Source organism: Bidens hawaiensis, unplaced genomic scaffold (assembly GCF_021521415.1).
Source record: "Bidens hawaiensis isolate Kalapana, Puna unplaced genomic scaffold, B.hawaiensis_p1.1 tig00005028_1, whole genome shotgun sequence".
Lineage (NCBI taxonomy): Eukaryota > Viridiplantae > Streptophyta > Magnoliopsida > Asterales > Asteraceae > Bidens > Bidens hawaiensis.
This window is the reverse complement of record NW_027491319.1, coordinates 1,199,479-1,224,119: the sequence shown is the minus strand read 5'-3', so window position 1 is coordinate 1,224,119 and position 24,641 is coordinate 1,199,479. Positions and strand designations below refer to the sequence as shown.

Sequence of the window (24,641 nt, the reverse complement as noted above, 5' to 3'; positions counted from 1 at the left end):
TACTTTCTTAGTTAGCATTTTAGGCTCAAATTTATAGGGTTTAAGACGCGGTGTTACATATGTCTTCCAGCTTGATTAATCAAGAAGATCTAATCTATCTTAGCACGTAAAGGTTAAGATAGCATGGCTAGATATTTTGAAGAATTAATAAACATAAAAGCACATAACTTATTTTTGTGCAAAACTTAGTTGGATAAACCCAGGTCAATGAAAGATGAAAGAGACATGTTATAACATGTGACGAACATGCATTCTAAGGCAAAAAGCAAGATAAAATATTTGAGTGTAGACGCTAAACTTAAATTCGTAATTTTATTCCCGTCAACTGAAACTTCTAACCAAACGCAAATTGTCATTGACTCATTTCATTAAGCTCTAATCTATCTTAAAACCCCTTAATCACATACACATACATTACTACACTCAAATACGTTAAAACCCATTTTTTGTTTTATATAAAAATTAAATATTTAAACTAGAAAAAAAAAGAAGATAAAACTAAACTTTCATTGAAACTCAAACATCACATTATTTTTTTCTAAAAACAAAGAAACAAGTACGAAAACATCAAAAATACGATAAGTTAAAAAAAATAAACAAGTATGAAAAGTTTAAACATCACAAGGCCAACCATATTTCCCCACCTCTCGCGTTTGAACCGCTTCCTCTCGTGTTAGAACCGGATACTCTTGTGTTCGAACCGCCTCTTGTAACACTAGAACCGGTTAGAGAATGTTGGTTGTGTGTATTTTGATGTGAGTTAAAATGGTAAAAAGACAGGTATTCAAATAGCAAAAAAGTTTTTTTCTTTTTGGAATTAATCCTCCCAAAACGGTTAGTATGTTGTCAATGTTTAATCAGTTTATTTTGTTAATTTTTGATCGGTGAGTTATACCCGGTTTTGGGTACCCGGTAATGGTACACGAGTCAGATGCGGCCGTCTACCCGCTTCCACGAGCCTTACAAGCACTCCCACAGCCCTTCCTTCCAAATAATAGTTTTTGACTGTGGACATTTCTTGTGATATGGTATTTTTATGTTTATAATCAATCTTATGTTTATTTTCACTCTTATGTCGATGACCGACTAAAAATTTGTCTTATAGTTTATCTCGTGATATAATTGGTTGGCCTAAGCACCATTATATTATTTTAGGCCTAACTTTTCAAATTCAACAAAAGACATTCCAAATAAAGTTGACAGTTTGAGACCTACCCCTTTGGAAGTGAATAAATATCCTATCTATTTTAAAGGCAGCCCCATGTCGACTCCATACTTAAAATAATTCTACAAGAAGCCAATGAAAAAGCCAAATGTCACTTTCGACCAAAGAATCCAAACAAAATGCTAAAGGTTAAAATAGAATCTAAGCATAATTAAATAATTTCGACGGCAACCTAGAGAAAAACATGTGAGGTTGATAAAGTTATAGAGCTTAATAATAATTTGCAATGTTTGTCCTATGAATGTTTTGTCTTGTAATATCTTTAAATTTTAAGTTATGATATTAGAAACTGATTGGCAAGTTGCTGAGAAAAATTTCAGACGATTATGTTGTTAAAGGGTGTCTTTGGGATTCCTTATTTTCTTCTCCTTATAACTTATTGTGATAGAATAAGTTATTTTTGTGTTAAAATAGTGTTTAGGAAAACAAAAGTCATTTTCCATATCTCCTTATCTACTAGGCTAAAATATAAGTTTTCAATAAGTTAGGATTTCCTAACTTATCTCATTATCAATACAATTTTCCATTACACCCTCATCCCACCATTCCACCCAGCTCTTTAACCACCTACCCATGCCATCAAAAATGTTTTTTAGTCATCTTACATCAATATGTTAAACCAAACACTTTTTAAAAAACAACTTATTGCCTTATGTTAATCCAAACACTTTTTTGGAAACTGTTTATTGAAAACCCATAATACCTTTTTACCTTATCATTAAAAGACCTTTTTCCCTTAAATAAGGAATCCCAAACACACCCTTAATTTGTAATTGGATTTACTTGTTAAATTATGTTCAACAAAAATAATACCATGTGACCTTTTCAATCGTTGTTGGAATTGATTTTGTTTGAATACGATCATGATTTAACCCGTAAACTAACGGAAAATGGTGAAATTAATAACGTCAAATTTGGTGACAACGGCAGTCTATTTTCTTTTTCTTTTTTTAAATCAATGTAGACATTTACATAACACTCCCTTGAGTAACTTTGTGGATATTAATTTAGCGAAAAATTGACATAAAAACTAATCCACCCTGATTCTTATAAAGTAGGACATTATACCATTTTTGTAGCTAGCACATCATTTAACCAATAAAACTTTGTTTGCATAATGAAGCCTACCAAAACCTAATCCACCCTGATAGAAAGAAGGTCGTTATACCACACGACCCAGTTTTCAAACAAAACTTTGTATCAGACTAGGGATGACTGAATGGGACAGTACTGAAACGAACATTTCGGTGCTGGTACTAGAACCAACCACACACCTAGAAAGGAAGGAAGAAAACTAACAAGATTTCCGTAGGTGCAAACCCGCTCGGTTTCTTAGGAAGTAGAACTTTATCCCACGCGACACAATTGTCAAACAACATTTGGACTCAACTTAGGTTACATTTAAGAACATCGTAGAGTCCACAAGCACGTCTTTGTTATTGTTTACAATGCAATCAACAAACAATACAAATTAAGGACAGACATTAGGTGCCACGCAAGAATTGAAAACTTGTGTTTTGGGCCAGCCAATAATGCTAACTTGTTCCCTAGCTAGAACAATAGACTAGTCTCTATTTTCTGAAATCACTCAAACGCATTAGTCATCACAAAAGTTAAGACTATAGACCACTTAGACAGAACCACAAAAAATCCTAGTGACCCACATTCCTTTGTTGTAATTTTATTGACCGAGTGTTTGTAATAACTTGAAACCGGGACCCTAACCAATGTTCTTGTGGTTATAGTAACACCACAGTATAACTACCAAACACAACTATTAACTTTACCAAAAAATGTTGTACGTTTGATGAACTTTTGGTCCGTCTTCCACGTTGCTTCTTAAACCAGCGTCAGTGTCTTACATACAACAAATGCGCAATGTGACAATTACCCAAATTCCAAACATAACAAAAATTTAAAATATCAGAAGAATTACATTCAATTCCTTAAACAATTTCTGTTAAGCGGATCGAAATCAAAGAACACCAACATACCGACACACGGTTTGCTCAACGAGCGTTTTCTATTTATTACTTCAACTAACGAATGAAAGAAAACAAGAACTCAAATACAATGAAAAATAAAATACTAAAGGGTTTATATAGCACCCAAACAAGCAGACTCCTAAACCAATACGTACTTAGGAATTTGTATTTTAAAACATAACAAACTTATTCAAAAACTAATAATATAACTTAACTAAACTTATTCTCCAAGTTAACACAATTACCCCTTGGACTTTATGATCTCCTCCAAACCGCCCCTTCGAGATCAACCGAACCACCCTTTGATGTTGTAAACTTTATCACTCCCTCTCAACATCAACTTCCATGTTCATATCCTCGCAAAAACCAACCATCTTTTGTCCAGACAAACATTTGGTAAATATATCCGCTACTTGTCTTTGAATATTGTATTCCAAGTTCACTTCTTTCTTCAATACTTTTTCCCTCACATAATGATAGTGAACCTCAATATGTTTAGTTCTAGCATGGAACGTAGGATTTTCCGCCAACTTTATCGAGGACATGTTATCACAAAACAAAGTCACCTCATTACCCTCTACCTTCTGGTTCATGTTCTCAAGTAAAAGTTTTAACCACACCAACTCTTGAGTCGCCATCGCAGCAGCCCTATACTCCGCTTCGGTAGTGGATAACGAAACCTTAGGTTGTCGTTTACTACACCACACAACCGCACTTTGACCTAACATGAAAACATACCCGGTGGTTAACCTTCTTTTATCCAAATCTCCAGCATAGTCCGCATCCGTGTACCCCACCAGTTCTAGTTTAGAATTTCGTTTGAACTTGATACCATATTTTAGAGTCATTTTTACGTACCTCAGTACCCTTCGCATGCCGTCAAGATGGGGCTTCCTTGGTTTCTGCATGTACCTGCTCAACACACCTACAACAAAGGCCAGGTCCGGCCTTGTAAGTGTTAGATAAATCAAACTACCGACCATCTTTCGGTACATGGTCGGATCATCGAGCTCTTTTCCTCTATCAACACACAACTTAACTGTAGTGTCCATTGGTGTTGTTGAAGGCTTACAATCAATCATACCATACTTTGTTAACAGATCATAACAATATTACTTTTGATGTAGCACAATTTCACCATCCTTGTAACTTACTTATAACCCTAAGAAGTGACTAAGTTTACTAAGGTCCTTCATATGGAACCTCACATACAGGTTCTCCTTTAATTGTGCAATTGCTTCTTCATCATCACCTGTGATAATTAGATCATCCACATAGACTAGAACTATAACCATCTTCTCACCGATTATTTTTGTAAACAAACTAGCATCAGCTAATGTCATGGTAAAATCATTGTGTTGCAAGAACTCACTAATTTTCCCAAACCACGCCCTAGGTGATTGTTTCAAACCATAGATCGCCTTCTTCAGTTTACACACATACTCCAGGTGTGTCTGACTTTCAAACCCTTCAGGTTGTTCCATATGAATTACGTGATCCAAGTCGCCATAAAGAAAGGCGTTACTCACGTCCATTTGCCATAACCTCCAGTTCTTACTCGCGGCTACGGCTAGAACAACTCGAACTGTGGTAAGCTTTGCTACCGGACTAAATGTGTCCTCGTAGTCTATGTCACACCCTGACCAAAGGCGACGGAACATGCCGAGGTGTAACGATTGCCCATAAGCGCATGACACTATTTTAAGCGACAATATTTAACAACTCATTTCATTTCACAACATCGAAAATGTCACATAACAATAATCATAAGTCAAATACAACAAAATATAACAAAATATAGCAAATCAAATATTGTTCATTCTTGCTAATATCCTAACGGTATTTGTGACGTTTTTTTCACCGAACTCCAAAGTCAACCTAGATGCAAACATGTAACATTTCATAAAATAAAGTTTGTCAACACAAAGGTTGGTGAGCAATTCGTAGTTTTTGAGCATATATGTATATAATAGAAAAGCCACAATCTTGTATACGAAACAACAAATAAATAGCAATAATTTGGATAATATGAGGTCGCTAATAAGAATTCATTAGCGGCACCGTCTATAAGAGAATACTAAATAGATTCGGATTTCATGAGGTCGTTAATAAGAATACATTAACAGCACCGTGCTATAAGAGAATACCAGATAGTTCACAGATTTATGAATCAACCTTCCAAAAGCGGTAAACACATAAGCATATAATCATGTAAGCATAGAACACCAAATCGAGCATTTATTTAAGTAAAGTATACAATAATGTTTGTGGTTTAAGACTCAAGTATAAAGCATTTGATTTGAATAAGTATGAAATGTCACCCCAAAACTAAAGATAGAAAACAGGGTATGAAGTTACTCACGTTCAAGTAATAAACTTGAAAGTTTGATTATTCGGAGATTTGCCGAAACGACGAGTTAACGTATGAAGCCTAAAATAAAAGAAGTATTGGATTTAGAAAGGTTGCTTTGAAGATCTTTAAATAAAATAATTGTTGCAAAAAGTAAAAATTTTAAAGTTCGAGGTTTAAAATGTAACTATTTAAGAATTTATAATAATAACCCTTAAAAATGTAAGTTTGCTCAAAACCGGGTTAAAGTATCTAACCTTAATATTTACTTAACCAATGTTAAGTAATAAGGTGGTAAAAATGCTAAAATGCAAGTTCCATTGGGATAAAGATACTAAAACGGGTTTTTAACGAGTGTTCGGGTTGTTGGTTCGGGTGTTGATAATTGGTCAAACCCAAAGTCGACTTTCCAAAATAATGAACGTTATGAGATAACTCAATAAAACATAATAACACTTAACCAAGTATGTAGATCTATTGTTTTAGAACTAACAACGCACGTTAAGCGCCGACCAAAGTATGTAGATCTATTGGTTTGGAGGAGATCATAAATGTCACACCCCGACCAAAGGCGGCGAAACATGCCGGGGTGCAACGATTGCTCATAAGCGCATGACACTATTTAAAGCGACAATATTTAACAAACTCATTTCATTTCACAACATCGAAAATGTCACATAACCAAATATTCATAAGTCAAATACAACAAAGTATAAAAAAATATAGCAAATCAAATATTGTTCATTTTTGCTAATATCCTAACGGTATTTGTGACGTTTTCTTCACCGAACTCCAAAATCAACCTAGATGCAAACCTGTAACATTTCATAAAATAAAGTTTATCAACACAAAGGTTGGTGAGCAATTCATAAGTTTGAACAATAGATATATAGTATGAAAAGCCACAAAACTAGTATACAAAACCATAAATAATAGCTATAAACTTGGATAAATAGTTATCGCTAACAAGTTAGCGACACCCAACTATAAGGGGTTGCCAAATAGTTTAAGATTTTATAGTTATCTTTAATTGCATTACGTTAACGACACATTGCCATGAGGGGTTGCCAAATGGTCTAGGATTTATAGTTCCACCATCCAAAAGCGATAAACACATAGGCAAATAATCATAGAACACCAAATCGAGCAATTATTCAAGTAAAGTATACAACAACGTTTGTGGTTTAAGACCCAAGTATAAAACATTTAGTTTAGATAAGATGAAATGTCACCCCCAAAATAAAATATAGAAAACGGGGTATGAAGTTACTCACGTTCAAGTATAAAACTTGATCGGTAAAAGATGAATAACCGGATGGATGAAGTTTAACGAGCAAGGCCTAAATGACAATAAAATCTTGGATTTAGAATGGTTGTCTTGAAGATCTTTAAATAAAATAATTGTTGCAAAAAGTAAACAATTAAAGTTCAAGGTTTAAAATGTAACTATTTAAGAATTTATAATAACAATCATTTAAAAATGTAAGTTTGCTCGAAACCGGGTTAAAGTATCTAACCTTAATATTTACTTAACCAATGTTAAGTAATAAGGTGGTAAAAATGCTAAAATGCAAGTTCCATTGGGATAAAGATACTAAAACGGGTTTTTAACGAGTGTTCGGGTTGTTGGTTCGGGTGTTGATAATTGGTCAAACCCAAAGTTGACTTTCCAAAATAATGAACGTTATGAGATAACTCAATAAAACATAATAACACTTAACTAAGTATGTAGATCTATTGTTTTAGAACTAACAACGCACGTTAAGCGCCGACCAAAGTATGTAGATCTATTGGTTTGGAGGAGATCATAAATGTCACACCCCGACCAAAGGCGGTGAAACATGCCGGGGTGCAACGATTGCTCATAAGCGCATGACACTATTTAAAGCGACAATATTTAACAAACTCATTTCATTTCACAACATCGAAAATGTCACATAACCAAATATTCATAAGTCAAATACAACAAAGTATAAAAAAATATAGCAAATCAAATATTGTTCATTTTTGCTAATATCCTAACGGTATTTGTGACGTTTTCTTCACCGAACTCCAAAATCAACCTAGATGCAAACCTGTAACATTTCATAAAATAAAGTTTATCAACACAAAGGTTGGTGAGCAATTCATAAGTTTGAACAATAGATATATAGTATGAAAAGCCACAAAACTAGTATACAAAACCATAAATAATAGCTATAAACTTGGATAAATAGTTATCGCTAACAAGTTAGCGACACCCAACTATAAGGGGTTGCCAAATAGTTTAAGATTTTATAGTTATCGTTAATTGCATTACGTTAACGACACATTGCCATGAGGGGTTGCCAAATGGTCTAGGATTTATAGTTCCACCATCCAAAAGCGATAAACACATAGGCAAATAATCATAGAACACCAAATCGAGCAATTATTCAAGTAAAGTATACAACAACGTTTGTGGTTTAAGACCCAAGTATAAAACATTTAGTTTAGATAAGATGAAATGTCACCCCCAAAATAAAAGATAGAAAACGGGGTATGAAGTTACTCACGTTCAAGTATAAAACTTGATCGGTAAAAGATGAATAACCGGATGGATAAAGTTTAACGAGCAAGGCCTAAATGACAATAAAATCTTGGATTTAGAATGGTTGTCTTGAAGATCTTTAAATAAAATAATTGTTGCAAAAAGTAAACAATTAAAGTTAAAGGTTTAAAATGTAACTATTTAAGAATTTATAATAACAATCATTTAAAAATGTAAGTTTGCTCGAAACCGGGTTAAAGTATCTAACCTTAATATTTACTTAACCAATGTTAAGTAATAAGGTGGTAAAAATGCTAAAATGCAAGTTCCATTGGGATAAAGATACTAAAACGGGTTTTTAACGAGTGTTCGGGTTGTTGGTTCGGGTGTTGATAATTGGTCAAACCCAAAGTTGACTTTCCAAAATAATGAACGTTATGAGATAACTCAATAAAACATAATAACACTTAACCAAGTATGTAGATCTATTATTTTAGAACTAACAACGCACGTTAAGCGAGTGTTCGGTGTTGTCGGTCCAAACTTTGTTATAAGATCAAGTTGGATCCAACATTTCCAAGTACTTAAGAAAATAATTAAAATCAGTTTGTAAACTATTTTTAAAGAAATATACAAGTCTTGATAGCTAAAAACACACTTGTGCGTCTTAAGCGAGTAAATATCGGATTGGTTCGGTTTCCATCTCACAATATGTTCCTTGATGGTCTCCACATGCCCAAATATCATAGATCGTGTATGATAATTTATAAATGAGAAATACTTAAGTTTTACAACTAAAAAGTTAACAACAAGTCTTTTAAGAAAAAGTTTCGGTTTGGTTCGGTTTCCATCTCCCAACGAGTTCATAGATGGATTCCACATGCTTAATATTAAAGAACTTGTAAAAATGATTTTAGAAACTCAAATCTAACATTAAACATGTTTAAACAACTATTTTTAACAAAACTAGTAAGCAAAAGTTCGGTTTACAGTTTAGAGCTACTTGCGGTTAAACCGAAGCATGGACCCTCAAACTCATAACCATGTAACTTGTAAATAAACTAAAATGAGCAGAAGTTAAGAATAAATCATATGTACAAACAAGTTATATAAGTTTTTATATATCAAGAACACGAAGTTCTCCATGAAGCCTTGCCTTACAAGGTCTGAAACCTCACCGATCGGAACCGGATAAGTAACTACCAAAGGTAACAAGGGGCGTGATATTATATATATGTTGTGCCACCATAAACAAGTATTAATAAGACTACATAAGCTAGTTAGAAAGAAAGAAAGAAATAACTCAGTTTGACTTTTGGTAGTCAAACCTTCAAGAACACAATGAAAATAACCTTAAGATCTTTGTATTTGGGAGAGAAAATAAAGATGTAGCATGTGTAAATGAGGGGGAAAGAGTGTATATATATAGGGTAATGTTGGTGGTCAATTATGGGTGTTAAACACAAGAAATTTCATGCAAAAATGAGTCAAAACGAGCACAAACAAACAAATAAACGGGATGCTGATCTGCAGCACGTCGCGCTACGCGACCAGAATAGGGGTCCCCCGTCGCGCGTCGCGACGGGTGGATTTCCTGATTTTTCAATATTTTTAAAAATGGCAGTTTTGGCCCCCGAAGTTCGTTTTAAGTGATTTTTAAGCGTTTTAAAGACCGAAATGAATGTTTTCAAGACCCAACAAGTGTAAAACAATATTGTAACATAAAATCCATCATTGTGAATATATCATAAGCTTCGGTTTACAAAACGGGTCGTTTTACATCAATAAAGTTTACAAAATGGATACGAATCGAGACCCGAAATTGACGAATGTCACATTCTATACCAAGTTGTTGTGAAAAACCGTGAGCAACGAGTCGGGCTTTGAACCGATCTATAGACCCATGAGCTTTTCACTTCAATTTGAACAGCCATTTACACGTTACAGCCTTGACATCGTTGGGTTTCGGTACGAGTTCCCAAGGCTCATTCCTATGTAGGGCTGATATTTCATCTTCCATAGCCTCTACCCACTCGGCTCGTTTGCTCGCCTACTCGTACGTTTCTGGTTCAACTTCACCATCTTCTATAATGGCAACATTGGCTTCATATCTTGCGTTTGGTTTCCTAGCTCTTGTCGATCTTCTCAGTGATCGTTCTAATTCATTATTACTTTCTGCCAGGAGTGGTTCCTGTATACCAGTTTGCCACGGACCTTGAGCGCTAGCTTCTGGGACTGCATCTTTAGTGAGTTCAGTTTCTTCATCATAAAAACCAAGTGTTACTTCTGATGCTGCAAGATCTTCTAATAGTTGTTCTGAATCGGGTAAATTCTTTTGTTCACTCGACCACCATGACGAATTTTCGTCGAACACGACATGTCTCGAAACGTAGCATTTTCCTGTTACCGGGTCGCAATAACGCCGCCCTTTTTTCTCTTGTTCATAACCCACAAAGATGCAGCGAATAGCTTTCTTTCCATCTTTGTTCTAAGCTGATTCGGTATGAAAACATAACATACGCAGCCAAAAACTCTCAAATGATTAACATTCGGTCTCACCTTAAAAGCTTCTCATAAGGTGACACGTACTCCTGACTTTGGGGTGGTAATATATTGATCACGTAAGCCGTTGTTTTCATGGCTTCAGCCCAAAATTTCGTTGGTACGTTTTTCGCGTGTACGATGCTTCTACACACTTCAGCCAAGTGCCGGTTCTTGCGTTCTGATACACCGTTTTGCTGAGGTGTATTAGAACACGTTAACTACCTTCTTATTTGGTGCTCTTTCAGAAAATTCGAGATTTCGGTAGCGAGGTATTCACCACCGTTGTCGGATCTAAGACACTGAATTTTTTGTCCCGTGATCATATCAGCCTCGATTCTGAATGCTTTGAACTTTTCAAATGCTTGGGACTTTTCCTTCATGAAATCAACCCACATATACTGTGAATAGTCATCTATAAATGTAATCATATATATCATACCTGACATTGACAAATGTTTGACATGTCCGAACACATTGGAGTGAATCAACTCTAATGGTGCCTTGGCTTGGTACTTGGAGTCATCAAACGGTTGTTGCTTTGCTTTGCCGAATTAACAGCCGACACACACTATCTCTTTGTTTACGTCTAGTTGTGGCAGCCCACTTACCAATCTTTTCTTCATCATTAGATCGAGCCTGTCATACCTGACATGACCAAGACGGTTATGCCATAAGTCGGCATTTTGTGTCTTATTTGTTTTCTCCACATAAGCGGTTTAGGCTGAAAGGATGTATACGGTGTCACTCTTTTTTCCTCTTAACACCGGTTTGGAATGGGTTTCGAACTCATCGATTATTCTCACATCATCATGCCCAAACAATACATACTTTCCCATGGATGTTACCTGTGGTACAGAAAACAAATTTTTTCTCATACCCGGAATATGAAATACGTCATTCATTAGGAACTCCCTCTCGTTCGTTGTTTGTGGAAATTTTATGTCACCCACATGAGCGATGTGATGTCTTGAATCATCAGCTATCACCACGACTCGTTTCCCGCTGTACTTCTTTGTGTTTAACAGCCGTTATTTGTCTCCGGTAATATGATTCGAACACCCGGAGTCAACGATCCATTCACCGAAATCATTCGAATTGGTGGTTGTTGTGAGTGGGTACTCATCCTTTACTTCCGCCACCCTAGCTTCAACATCCCAAGGCTCTTCTTCGTGCACAACGGCTGTGTTTCCCTCTTCCTTTGGTTGGCTACAATACTTCTCCATGTAGCCTTTTTCTCCACAATTATGGCATTTAAAGGGAAATTTTTTGTTTGCTTTTCCGTTTCGATCACCAGTTGAGTCATCCTTATGTTTCTTATTAAATTATGACTTTCCACCCTTAGTATAATTCTTTTGGTGATTTTTATGATGTTGCCACTTCTTAGTTTTACCTGCATACAACGCCTTTTCATCTTCGGGTTTAACGACTATTGCGGTTGCTTGTTTGGTTAAGGCTTCTTGCCCAGCCAACAAATTTTCGAAGTCGGTTAGGGATGGCTGCGTTGGCCACCCCTGAACAGTCGCCACAAAAGACTGGAACTCTGGTCGCAAGCCATGTATGATTATTCGTTTCATACGCGCATCCCCGATTCTCGCTTGCTAGTCAAGATCGCCAATTTCTCTACACAAGGTTTTCACCTTATGAAAGTATTGCGGAATTGACATCTCCTTTTGGCTAACCGACAGAAGTTCATTCTCGAGTAATTGAAGCTTCGCGTTGTTTTTCTTGGAGAACAAGGAAGCGAGAGAGTCCCATGCATTTTTCGGGGTTGCAAGATCACGAATATGATCGAGAAGTTCTTCCTCGATCGTAGTCTTGAGCACAAACATCGCCCTACCAACCTTGATTCGCCACTTGTGAATTGCACCATTGGTATCGATCCTTGGCGTCTCGGTCTCGGCTCCGTTGGTGACTTCCCAAAGGTCCTGTCCTTGTAAATAGGACATCATACACGTAGACAACGTACCATAGTTGTGATTATTCAACTTCTTGACGCCTTCAATCAATTGCATCTCTGCCATGGTGCTCGCTTCTTCTCTTCACCTTGTTATTCTTCTACCTACAACCCGGTCAATCGCGAAAAGAAATTGCCCGTGAGACAGAACTCTTGGTTGGACTTTGATATAGAGAACGGATTAGGTGATTTGGCTCTGCTACCACTTGTTACGTTTAACATAAGTGGATCGAAATCAAAGAACACCAAAACACCGACTCATGGTTTGCTCAACGAGCGTTTTCTGTTTATTACTTCAACTAACGAATGAAAGAAAACAAGAACTCAAATACAATGAAAAATAAAATACTAAAGGGTTTATATAGCACCCAAACAAGCATCATCATCTTCATCTTAATTTCGGGACGAAATTTCCTAAAGTAGTAGATACTGTGACATTCGTCAATTTCGGGTCTCGTTTATATTCGTTTTTGTATTCGTTTATCATGTAAACCAAAGCTTATGATATAATCAAAATGATGGATTTTATGTTACAATATTGTTTTACACTTGTTGGGTCTTGAAACATTCTTTTTGGTCCTTAAAACTCTTAAAAAATGACTTAAACCAAACTTTGGGGACTATTATTGCCATTTACCAAAAACTTGTTTGACCATTTCAACCATCACATGCATCTTTACCATATTTGTATGAACCATACTCTTACCATTATAAAAGCAAGGCTCCATACACCATTTTGGTTGTTCATCTTCTCCAAATCTCTCTCAAATCCAAGTATTCATCTTCAACATTTTGTTATTTTGATTTCTTAAGGTCAACTAACTATAGTCTTTCATTTTAACTTGTTCATCTAATATTACTAACACTTGAATATGGTGGTACAACATATATATATAATACACACCCCTTGTTTCCTTTATTTGTTACTTCACCGACTCCGGTTGGTTAAGTTTCGAATGTTATAAGGCAAGGCTTCATGGAGGACTTCGTGTTCTTGATATATATTTACACACACATAACTTATTATACATATCACTTATGACTAACTTCTAACCCTTTTAAGTTTTTTCATCTTATTTACAAGTTCCATGGTGTGGGTTTGTATAAGACTAACCTCGGTTTAACCGAAACTAGTCCAAACCGGAAACCGAACTTTTGTTTACTAGTTTTGTTAAAATAGTTGTTTAAACATGTTTATTGCTAGATTTGAGTTTCAAAAATCATTTTTACAAGTTCTTTGATATATGGAATCCATCTATGAACTCGTTGGGAGATGGAAACCGAACTAAACCGAAACTTTTGCTTAAAAGACTTGTAGTTAACTTTTTAGTTGTAAAATTTAAGTTTTCTTCATTTATAAACCAATATACAAGTTCTATGATATTTGGGCATGTAGAAACCATCTATGAACTATTTGTGAGATGGAGACCGAACCAAACCGAACTATACCGACTTTTACTAGCTTAAGACACACAAGTGTGTTTTTAGCTATCAAGACTTGTATATTTCTTTAAAAATAGTTTACAAACTGATTTTAATTATTTTCTTAAGTACTTGGAATTGTTGGATCCAACTTGATCTCATCACATAGTTTGGACCGACAAAACCGAACACTCGCATAACGTGCGTTGTTAGTTCTAAACAATAGATCAACATACTTGGTTAAGTGTTAGTATATTTTAATGAGTTATCTCATAACAATTAATATGTTGGAAAGTTGACTTTGGGTTTGACCATTTGTCAAGACCCGAACCGACAACCCAAACACTCGTTAAAGACCCGTTTTAGTATCTTTGTCCCAAAGGAACTTGCATTTTAGCATTTTTCCCACCTTATTACTTAAAATTGGTTAAGTAAATATTAAGGTTAGATACTTTAACCCGGTTTCGAGCAAACTTACATTTTTAAATGATTGTTATTATAAATTCTTAAATAGTTACATTTTAAACCTTGAACTTTAATTGTTTACTTTTTGCAACAATTATTTTATTTAAAGATCTTCAAGACAACCATTCTAATCCAAGATTTTATTGTCATTTAGGCCTTGCTCGTTAAACTTCATCCATCCGGTTATTCATCTTTTACCGATCAAGTTTTATACTTGAACGTGAGTAACTTCATACCCCGTTTTCTATCTTTTATTTTAGGGGTGACATTTCATCTTATCTAAACTAAATGTTTTATACTTGGTTCTTAAACCACAAACGTTGTTGTATACATTACTTGAATAATTGCTCGATTTGGTGTTCTATGCTTATTTGCCTATGTGTTTATCGCTTTTGGATGGTGGAACTATAAATCCTAGACCTTTTGGCAACCCCTCAGGGCAATGTGTCGTTAACGTAATGCAATTAACGATAACTATAAAATCTTAAACTATTTGGCAACCCCTTATAGTTGGGTGTCACTAACTTGTTAGCGATAACTATTTATCCAAGTTTATAGCTATTATTTATGGTTTTGTATACTAGTTTTGTGGCTTTTCATACTATATATCTATTTTTCAAACTTATGAATTACTCACCAACCTTTGTGTTGATAAACTTTATTTTATGACATGTTACAGGTTTGCAACTAGGTTGATTTTGGATTTCGGTGAAGAAAACGTCACAAATACCGTTAGGATATTAGCAAAAATGAACAATATTTGATTTGCTATATTTTTTTATATTTTGTTGTATTTGACTTATGAATATTTGGTTATGTGACATTTTCGATGTTGTGAAATGAAATGAGTTTGTTAAATATTTTCGCTTTAAATAGTGTCATGCGCTTATGATCAATCGTTGCACCCCGGCATGTTCCGCCGCCTTTGGTCGGGGTGTGACAGATTGGTATCAGAGCCATGACAATTAAGATAGGTGGTTAGACGTAACGACCTAGAATTGTTATGCTTAGGGTCCTATACGTGTGTTCATACGTGTTTACTCTATTTAATTGTTCATATCGCATGTTTATTTATAAACTTGGTTAAAATTCACCAATATCCTAAATGTTCACATACACACACTTTCATAGTATTTCCAAGGTATCCTTACCTACAACGCAAAATGTAGATTTTCATTGTGTTTTATGGAATACAAGATTAACTTGGATCCCGTTGTTTCAAATCCTTTAAAGGTTGCGTTTATATCGGGTTTTTAGCCATCATAGAAAACGAGACATTATAAAATGACCATTTGACAAAAAGATTCCAAGGATCGAAGGTGATTTACTTATCTGGGATGGTTGAGTTATAATGCTCGTTTTCTAGGCCATAAACCGTGTTATAAATGTCAATTATTTAAGTAGTCGAATGCGAGCGTTCCGATCGCCATCCTAATTTTCGGTGTTAAAACAATAGTACTACGGAGGTTCGTGTGCTAGTGTTTTGACATGACGTTGTATCTCGATTTATTGTGTTATCATTGTTATTTGAGTCTAAAACATGAAAAAGTCGCGGTGATCTCATGCACATGTTTAGACTCCAACGTAGTGTTTTATAAAACCTTTTACTTAGTGTTTGAATATCAAGTCGTGGTGATTTCACGGGCGATTTTTCCGACTCTATAAAATCTCAAAATTCTCAAATTTTCAAGCTTTAACTATCTCAAAATCATTTACGTTTTGTTTACGGTTTTGTTATTTATAAACAAAGTTTTATATTTTATCTAACACTAACATCTTCTCCATACTAACTCTAGGATTCACAAAAATCAAAAAATCGAAATCTTATTTTATTTTATACACCTTGGTATTCATTTCCTTTACCCAAAACTTATCCCATTTTCTTTATAAATTTTAGCATGCCTCCGCTAAGACGCCAACCGCGATGGGACTCCACCCGACGTATGGCCGCTCTTGTCGCCAAGCAAATGGCCGCTGTGATTCCCGAACTTATGACCCAATTACAAGCAAACCAACCCGCACCCGTTGTTGCACCTATTGAACCCAAACCCGCATCCTACCTGCTAAAACAATTTACTAGTGCCAACCCGGCCGAATTCTTTGGAACCAACTGTGCGACTACCTTGTTGCAATGGTTCGAATCTGTGGAGAATGTGTTTTTACACAGCGAATGCCCCGAAGCGAAAAGACAAACTTCGCTTCAAGCATGTTTAGGGGAACCGCCCTAACATGGTGGGGTAGTGTTATGCACCTCCAAGGTACGGATGTGGCCATGGCTCTTCCATGGGCCGAGCTCAAGGCGCTTATGAAGAAGAGATTATGTCCCAAACACGAGCTCCAAAAGCTTGAGGAAGAATTTTGGAACCTAAAGCAAGAAAGTGGTGATAACGCCGCTTACTCACTCCGTTTCCATGAGTTGAGCATCCTTATTCCCCATTTGGTTACCCCAACCGAACGTGAATTTGATAAATATATTGGGGTTTACCGATGAAAATCCGGGACTCGGTCATGAGTAGCAAACCCGCGAACCTTGAGGAAGTCATCACATTAGCCGGTTTTCTATCGGAAAATCACGTGAAGACGGGTACCCTAACCCTCAAGAAAGCAAGTGAGAAAAACAAGCCCGAGCCCGCTCCCTAAACCAAGGTTGAACCCACACCACAAGCCATTAACTACTCAAACTCTTCCCGACACAACAACAACAACAACAACAAAAAGAAACCCAAAACCAACTACCAAAATTATGCCGTCACCCAACCTCAACCACAACAACAAACCCAAACCCTCCCTTAAAACCGAAAACCTTATGTTGGGAACTCCCCGCTATGTAACACTTGCCAACTTCACCACCCAACAAACTCGCCTTGTCGCCAATGTACCATTTGTAACCGACTTGGCCATCTCAACACCACATGCCGATACCCACTACGAACCCAACCCAACCAACCTAACCAACTAAACCAACCAAGAACTTTTCCCCAAAATTCCCAAAACCGATATGCACCCTACCCACCAAACCAACCCCAACCACCCCGAGCTTGTTACAATTGTGGAGATCCAAACCATTTCCGCAACAATTGCCCTCGCCTCACCTTTGCTAACCAAACCGTGACCGTACCTTACTACCAAACCCAAGCTTACCAAGTTCAAACCTACCAACCCCAAATTCCCCAACTCAATGCACCACTCATCCAACCCATCCAAGCAATCCAAGCACCACCTCCACCTCCACCTCCACCTCCACAACAAGCACCTCAAGTCAACCATGGTAATCAAGGGCGAGCTTTTATGATTAATGCAAATCAAGCTCAAGTGGCAAACGATGTTGTGAACGGTATGTTATTGGTGAACTATCATTTGGCTTCTATTTTATTTGATACCGGTGCCGATAGAAGTTTTATTTCTTTGAAATTTGAGTCGAAACTTGCGATGCCTCGAACTAAACTTTCCCGGCCGTTCTCTGTTGAAGTCGCCAATGGAAATTCTATTACCATCAATTCCCTCGTCCGCGATTGTTCTCTTATTCTTTCTAAGCATAAATTCTTCATTGATCTCATCCCGATGCAAATGGGTAGCTTCGATGTCATAGTAGGCATGGATTGGTTATCTTTGCACCGTGCTGAAGTCGTTTGTTTTGATAAATTCATTCGCATCCCGCTCGTCAACGGTAAAATTCTTCAGGTCTTTGGAAACGCAACGCCCCGAAGGCTAAATCTCATGTCGTGTGCTCAATCGCAAAAGTACTTACGTCAAAAGTATGTTCCGTTTCTAGCTCTCTCGGTGACAAAAGACAAAAAGGAAAGGAAGATTCAAGATATTCCTATTGTTCGTGATTTCCTTGATGTCTTTCCCGATGATGTTACCAGTCTTCCTCACGTTCATCCGATTGAATTCCAAATCGATCTTGTGCCCGGCGCGATGCCCGTGGTCAAGGCTCCTTATCGTCTAGCCCCGTCGGAAATGCAAGAACTGTCAAACCAACTCGAAGAACTTTCCGATAAAGGCTTCATTCGTCCAAGCTCTTCTCCTTGGGGCGCTCCCGTTCTCTTCGTGAAAAAGAAGGATGGTTCGTTTCGTATGTGCATTGATTATCGTGAACTTAACAAGCTTACTATTAAAAATCGTTATCCATTGCCACGTATCGACGACTTATTCGACCAACTTCAAGGCGCAACTTGTTTCTCCAAAATTGATCTTCGATCGAGTTATCATCAATTGCGTGTTCGCGAAGAAGACATTCCAAAAACCGCTTTCCGTACTCGATATGGACATTTCGAATTTTTGGTTATGCCCTTCGGGTTAACAAATGCACCCGCGGTATTTATGGACCTCATGAACCGCGTTTGCAAACCATTCCTTGATAAATTCGTTATTGTCTTTATTGATGACATCCTTATCTTTTCTAAATCCAAAGCCGAACATGAACATCATTTGCGTTCCATTCTCGAGCTCCTTAGAAACGAACAACTATATGCCAAATTCTCCAAATGTGAATTTTGGCTCGAGGAAGTTCAATTTTTGGGACATATCATAAACGACAAAGGTATTCATGTTGATCCCGCTAAAATTGAGGCCGTTCAGGATTGGAAAACTCCAACGACTCCCACGGAAATTCGATCCTTCCTCTGTTTGGCCGGATATTATCGTCGTTTCATTCGGAATTTTTCCAAAATCTCTTTGCCTCTTACCTCTCTCACTCATAAGGGACAACCCTTCGATTGGGGTTCGAAGCAAGAGGAAGCCTTTTGTACTCTCAAGGACATGCTTTGCAATGCTCCCGTTCTAACCCTTCCCGATGGAAACGACGATCTTGTTGTATTTTGCGATGCCTCCCATCAAGGCCTTGGTTGTGTTCTCATGCAACGAGGTCAGGTAATCGCATACGCATCAAGGCAGCTTAAGGTTAACGAGAAGAACTATACGACTCACGATCTCAAACTTGGTGCCGTCGTTTTCGCTCTCAAAATCTGGAGACATTACCTTTATGGAACAAAATGTGTGGTTTTTACCGATCATAAAAGCCTTCAACACATTTTTGACCAAAAAGATCTCAACATGAGACAACGACGATGGGCCGAATTAATTAGTGATTACGATTGCGAGATTCGCTACCACCCCGGTAAAGCGAATGTTGTCGTCGATGCCCTAAGTCGAAAGGTTAATGTTAAATCTGTTCTGCTTCTAAGCGTTATTGTTCAAACCGATATTCAAATTCGTATCTTTCAAGCTCAACGTACCTCCGTCGAAGAAGGAAATATGTACGACGAAATGTCATGTGGAGCCGAACTTCAACTCGAAACCAAACCCGATGGCCTTTTGTATTTTCTCAATCGTTTGTGGGTTCCCGATCGCGATGACCTTTGTACTTGTATTCTCGACGAAGCTCATAATTCGCATTATTCCGTTCATCTCGGTGCGGATAAGATGTATTTCGATCTTCGTGCTACCTTTTGGTGGCCGGGTATGAAAAAGGACGTAGCGTTGTTTGTATCTAAATGTCTTACTTGCTCGAAAGTCAAAGCCGAACATCAAAGACATTTTGGTCTACTCGAGCAACCACCGATTCCCGTTTGGAAATGGGAAGACATTGCTATGGACTTTATTACCAAATTACCCAAAACCCAAAAAGGCAACGATAGCATTTGGGTGATCATCGATCGATTAACCAAATCTGCTCATTTCATTCCGATCCGCGAGAAGTATTCATTCGAGCGGCTTGCTCAAATCTATGTTCGGGAAATCGTATGCCGACACGGTTTGCCATTGTCTATCATCTCCGACCGCGATGCCCGTTTTACCTCTCATTTTTGGCGTTCACTTCAAGAAGCTTTGGGAACACATCTCGATCTTAGCACCGCTTATCATCCTCAAACGGACGGTCAATCCGAACGTACAATCCAAACACTCGAGGATATGCTACGAGCATGTGTTCTTGATTTCGGTGATTCTCATCTTCCGTTCATCGAGTTCTCCTACAACAATAGCTACCACTCTAGCATTGAGGCTCCTTTTCAAGCTCTTTACGGTCGTAAATGTCGTTCCCCGATTTGTTGGAACGAAATCGGTGAAGCTCAAATCACGGGACCCGAAATGGTCCAAGAAGCCACCGATGTCATTAATCAAATCCGTAAGAATCTCCTAGCCGCTAGAGATCGTCAGAAGAGTTACGCCGAAAAACGGCGAAAACCGATCGAATTTAATGTTGACGATCTTGTCCTTCTAAAAGTATCCCCTTGGAAGGGGGTAGTCCGTTTTGTAAAGAAGGGTAAACTAGCTCCTTGTTTCGTTGGTCCTTTCAAAATTCTTGAGCGTGTTGGGAAAGTAGCGTATCGACTTGAACTACCGCAAGAACTTGCCGGTGTTCATCCGACATTTCATGTTTCGAATCTTAAAAAGTGCCTAGCCGAGGGTAATCTCTATATACCTCTCGACGAAGTTCATGTTGATAAGTCTATGATTATGGTTGAACGACCTGTTGAGATTTTGGATCGCAACGAGAAGAAAACCAAGCGTAGTCATATTCGGTTAGTAAAAGTTCGATGGGAATCACGTCGTGGCGTGGAGTTTACTTGGGAACGAGAAGACGCAATGAAAGAGAAGTATCCACATTTGTTTGCATCATCATCTTCATCTTAATTTCGGGACGAAATTTCCTAAAGTAGTAGATACTGTGACATTCGTCAATTTCGGGTCTCGTTTATATTCGTTTTTGTATTCGTTTATCATGTAAACCGACCCATTTTGTAAACCAAAGCTTATGATATAATCAAAATGATGGATTTTATGTTACAATATTGTTTTACACTTGTTGGGTCTTGAAACATTCTTTTTGGTCCTTAAAACTCTTTAAAAATGACTTAAACCAAACTTTGGGGACTATTATTGCCATTTACCAAAAACTTGTTTGACCATTTCAACCATCACATGCATCTTTACCATATTTGTATGAACCATACTCTTACCATTATAAAAGCAAGGCTCCATACACCATTTTGGTTGTTCATCTTCTCCAAATCTCTCTCAAATCCAAGTATTCATCTTCAACATTTTGTTATTTTGATTTCTTAAGGTCAACTAACTATAGTCTTTCATTTTAACTTGTTCATCTAATATTACTAACACTTGAATATGGTGGTACAACATATATATATAATACACACCCCTTGTTTCCTTTATTTGTTACTTCACCGACTCCGGTTGGTTAAGTTTCGAATGTTATAAGGCAAGGCTTCATGGAGGACTTCGTGTTCTTAATATATATTTACACACACATAACTTATTATACATATCACTTATGACTAACTTCTAACCCTTTTTAGTTTTTTCATCTTATTTACAAGTTCCATGGTGTGGGTTTGTATAAGACTAACCTCGGTTTAACCGAAACTAGTCCAAACCGGAAACCGAACTTTTGTTTACTAGTTTTGTTAAAATAGTTGTTTAAACATGTTTATTGCTAGATTTGAGTTTCAAAAATCATTTTTACAAGTTCTTTGATATATGGAATCCATCTATGAACTCGTTGGGAGATGGAAACCGAACTAAACCGAAACTTTTGCTTAAAAGACTTGTAGTTAACTTTTTAGTTGTAAAATTTAAGTTTTCTTCATTTATAAACCAATATACAAGTTCTATGATATTTGGGCATGTAGAAACCATCTATGAACTATTTGTGAGATGGAGACCGAACCAAACCGAACTATACCGACTTTTACTAGCTTAAGACACACAAATGTGTTTTTAGCTATCAAGACTTGTATATTTCTTTAAAAATAGTTTACAAACTGATTTTAATTATTTTCTTAAGTACTTGGAAATGTTGGATCCAACTTGATCTTATAACAAAGTTTGGACCGACAAAACCGAACACTCGCTTAACGTGCGTTGTTAGTTCTAAAACAATAGATCTACATACTTGGTTAAGTGTTATTATGTTTTATTGAGTTATCTCATAACGTTCATTATTTTGGAAAGTCGACTTTGGGTTTGACCAATTATCAACACCCGAACCAACAACCCGAACACTCGTTAAAAACCCGTTTTAGTATCTTTATCCCAATGGAACTTGCATTTTAGCATTTTTACCACCTTATTACTTAACATTGGTTAAGTAAATATTAAGGTTAGATACTTTAACCCGGTTTCGAGCAAACTTACATTTTTAAATGATTGTTATTATAAATTCTTAAATAGTTACATTTTAAACCTTGAACTTTAATTGTTTACTTTTTGCAACAATTATTTTATTTAAAGATCTTCAAGACAACCATTCTAAATCCAAGATTTTATTGTCATTTAGGCCTTGCTCGTTAAACTTCATCCATCCGGTTATTCATCTTTTACCGATCAAGTTTTATACTTGAACGTGAGTAACTTCATACCCCGTTTTCTATCTTTTATTTTGGGGGTGACATTTCATCTTATCTAAACTAAATGTTTTATACTTGGGTCTTAAACCACAAACGTTGTTGTATACTTTACTTGAATAATTGCTCGATTTGGTGTTCTATGATTATTTGCCTATGTGTTTATCGCTTTTGGATGGTGGAACTATAAATCCTAGACCATTTGGCAACCCCTCATGGCAATGTGTCGTTAACGTAATGCAATTAACGATAACTATAAAATCTTAAACTATTTGGCAACCCCTTATAGTTGGGTGTCGCTAACTTGTTAGCGATAACTATTTATCAAAGTTTATAGCTATTATTTATGGTTTTGTATACTAGTTTTGTGGCTTTTCATACTATATATCTATTGTTCAAACTTATGAATTGCTCACCAACCTTTGTGTTGATAAACTTTATTTTATGAAATGTTACAGGTTTGCATCTAGGTTGATTTTGGAGTTCGGTGAAGAAAACGTCACAAATACCGTTAGGATATTAGCAAAAATGAACAATATTTGATTTGCTATATTTTTTATATTTTGTTGTATTTGACTTATGAATAGTTGGTTATGTGACATTTTCAATGTTGTGAAATGAAATGAGTTTGTTAAATATTGTCGCTTTAAATAGTGTCATGCGCTTCTGAGCAATCGTTGCACCCCGGCATGTTCCGCCGCCTTTGGTCGGGGTGTGACATTTATGATCTCCTCCAAACCGCCCCTTCGAGATCAACCGAACCACCCTTTGATGTTGTAAACTTTATCAATTTCTTCACATGTTAAACATATTTCAAGAGCAGAATACTTACGTTATGTTAGGCTATATGTAGTGGATGAGCTATAAAACGAAGCAATTATTAACATGTGGCGCCTAGTCAGCAAATGGGAGTTTTTGTTTTAGATGTGTAATGGTGTTGTAACCCTATATATATATACACAAATACATATATATATATATATATATATGTATATATATCACACACACATACTATTATAATAATAATAAAACAACAAACACAATAGACAACAAAAACACCCCCTCCCCCCACATTTCGCCCATTTGTTGGCCGGGGACGGTATTCCCCTCCATTTGCCGCCCCAAATCCTCATTTGCCACCCCTTTTCTCGCCCGTTACACTTACCTTAGTACCGTAGTCCTATATAAGATTTAAGTCTTTGAACAAAACAAAAGCTCAAGGATCAAAGATGAGATCTATCCTACAGTTGTATCACTACACTTGGATTACTAGCGACAAACTTATGTCACTTGATCATTTGGTCTTTGTTATTCTGAATATTAAATTTCTTACAACATGAAAGTGAGTGGTTATGTTCAACAACTAAAATAAACAAACTATAAGTTTTATTTTTTAGAATAACTGCTCACATACTATATTTATACAACGAAGTATTATAATAGAAAGATCCGTTATACACACTTTATTACAGAGTTATTTGCTTTCAAGTACTTTAAAAAACGTTATTTCATATTTCTTCGAGTATCTTAATATGTTAAACAAACTTAAATAATATCCTTAGAAAACTTTACTCTACCTAAGTAATAATATTTACAATATTTGCCGTATTTTTAAATTTAAGATAAGATATTTCAACTTCTTATTAATGTCATGTTAAATGTAAAATAATTTGATAATTACATGATTAGAAAGATATCATTGTTACATTCGAAATAAATCCAAAAATGAATTTAAAACATATGTTGCAAGGAATTTTTAAGTTGACAAACGAACTTTCAATCGTTGTTGAATTTGGTATTGTTTGAATAGAATCATGATTT

The 24,641-nt window shown here is 36.4% G+C and overlaps 1 pseudogene; it reads right to left on the bottom strand.

The window, feature by feature from the left end:
* Positions 1 to 3,530: 3,530 nt before the first annotated feature.
* On the bottom strand, positions 3,531 to 4,262 carry LOC143628587 (secreted RxLR effector protein 161 pseudogene; annotated as a pseudogene).
* Between the last annotated feature and the right edge of the window lie 20,379 nt (positions 4,263 to 24,641).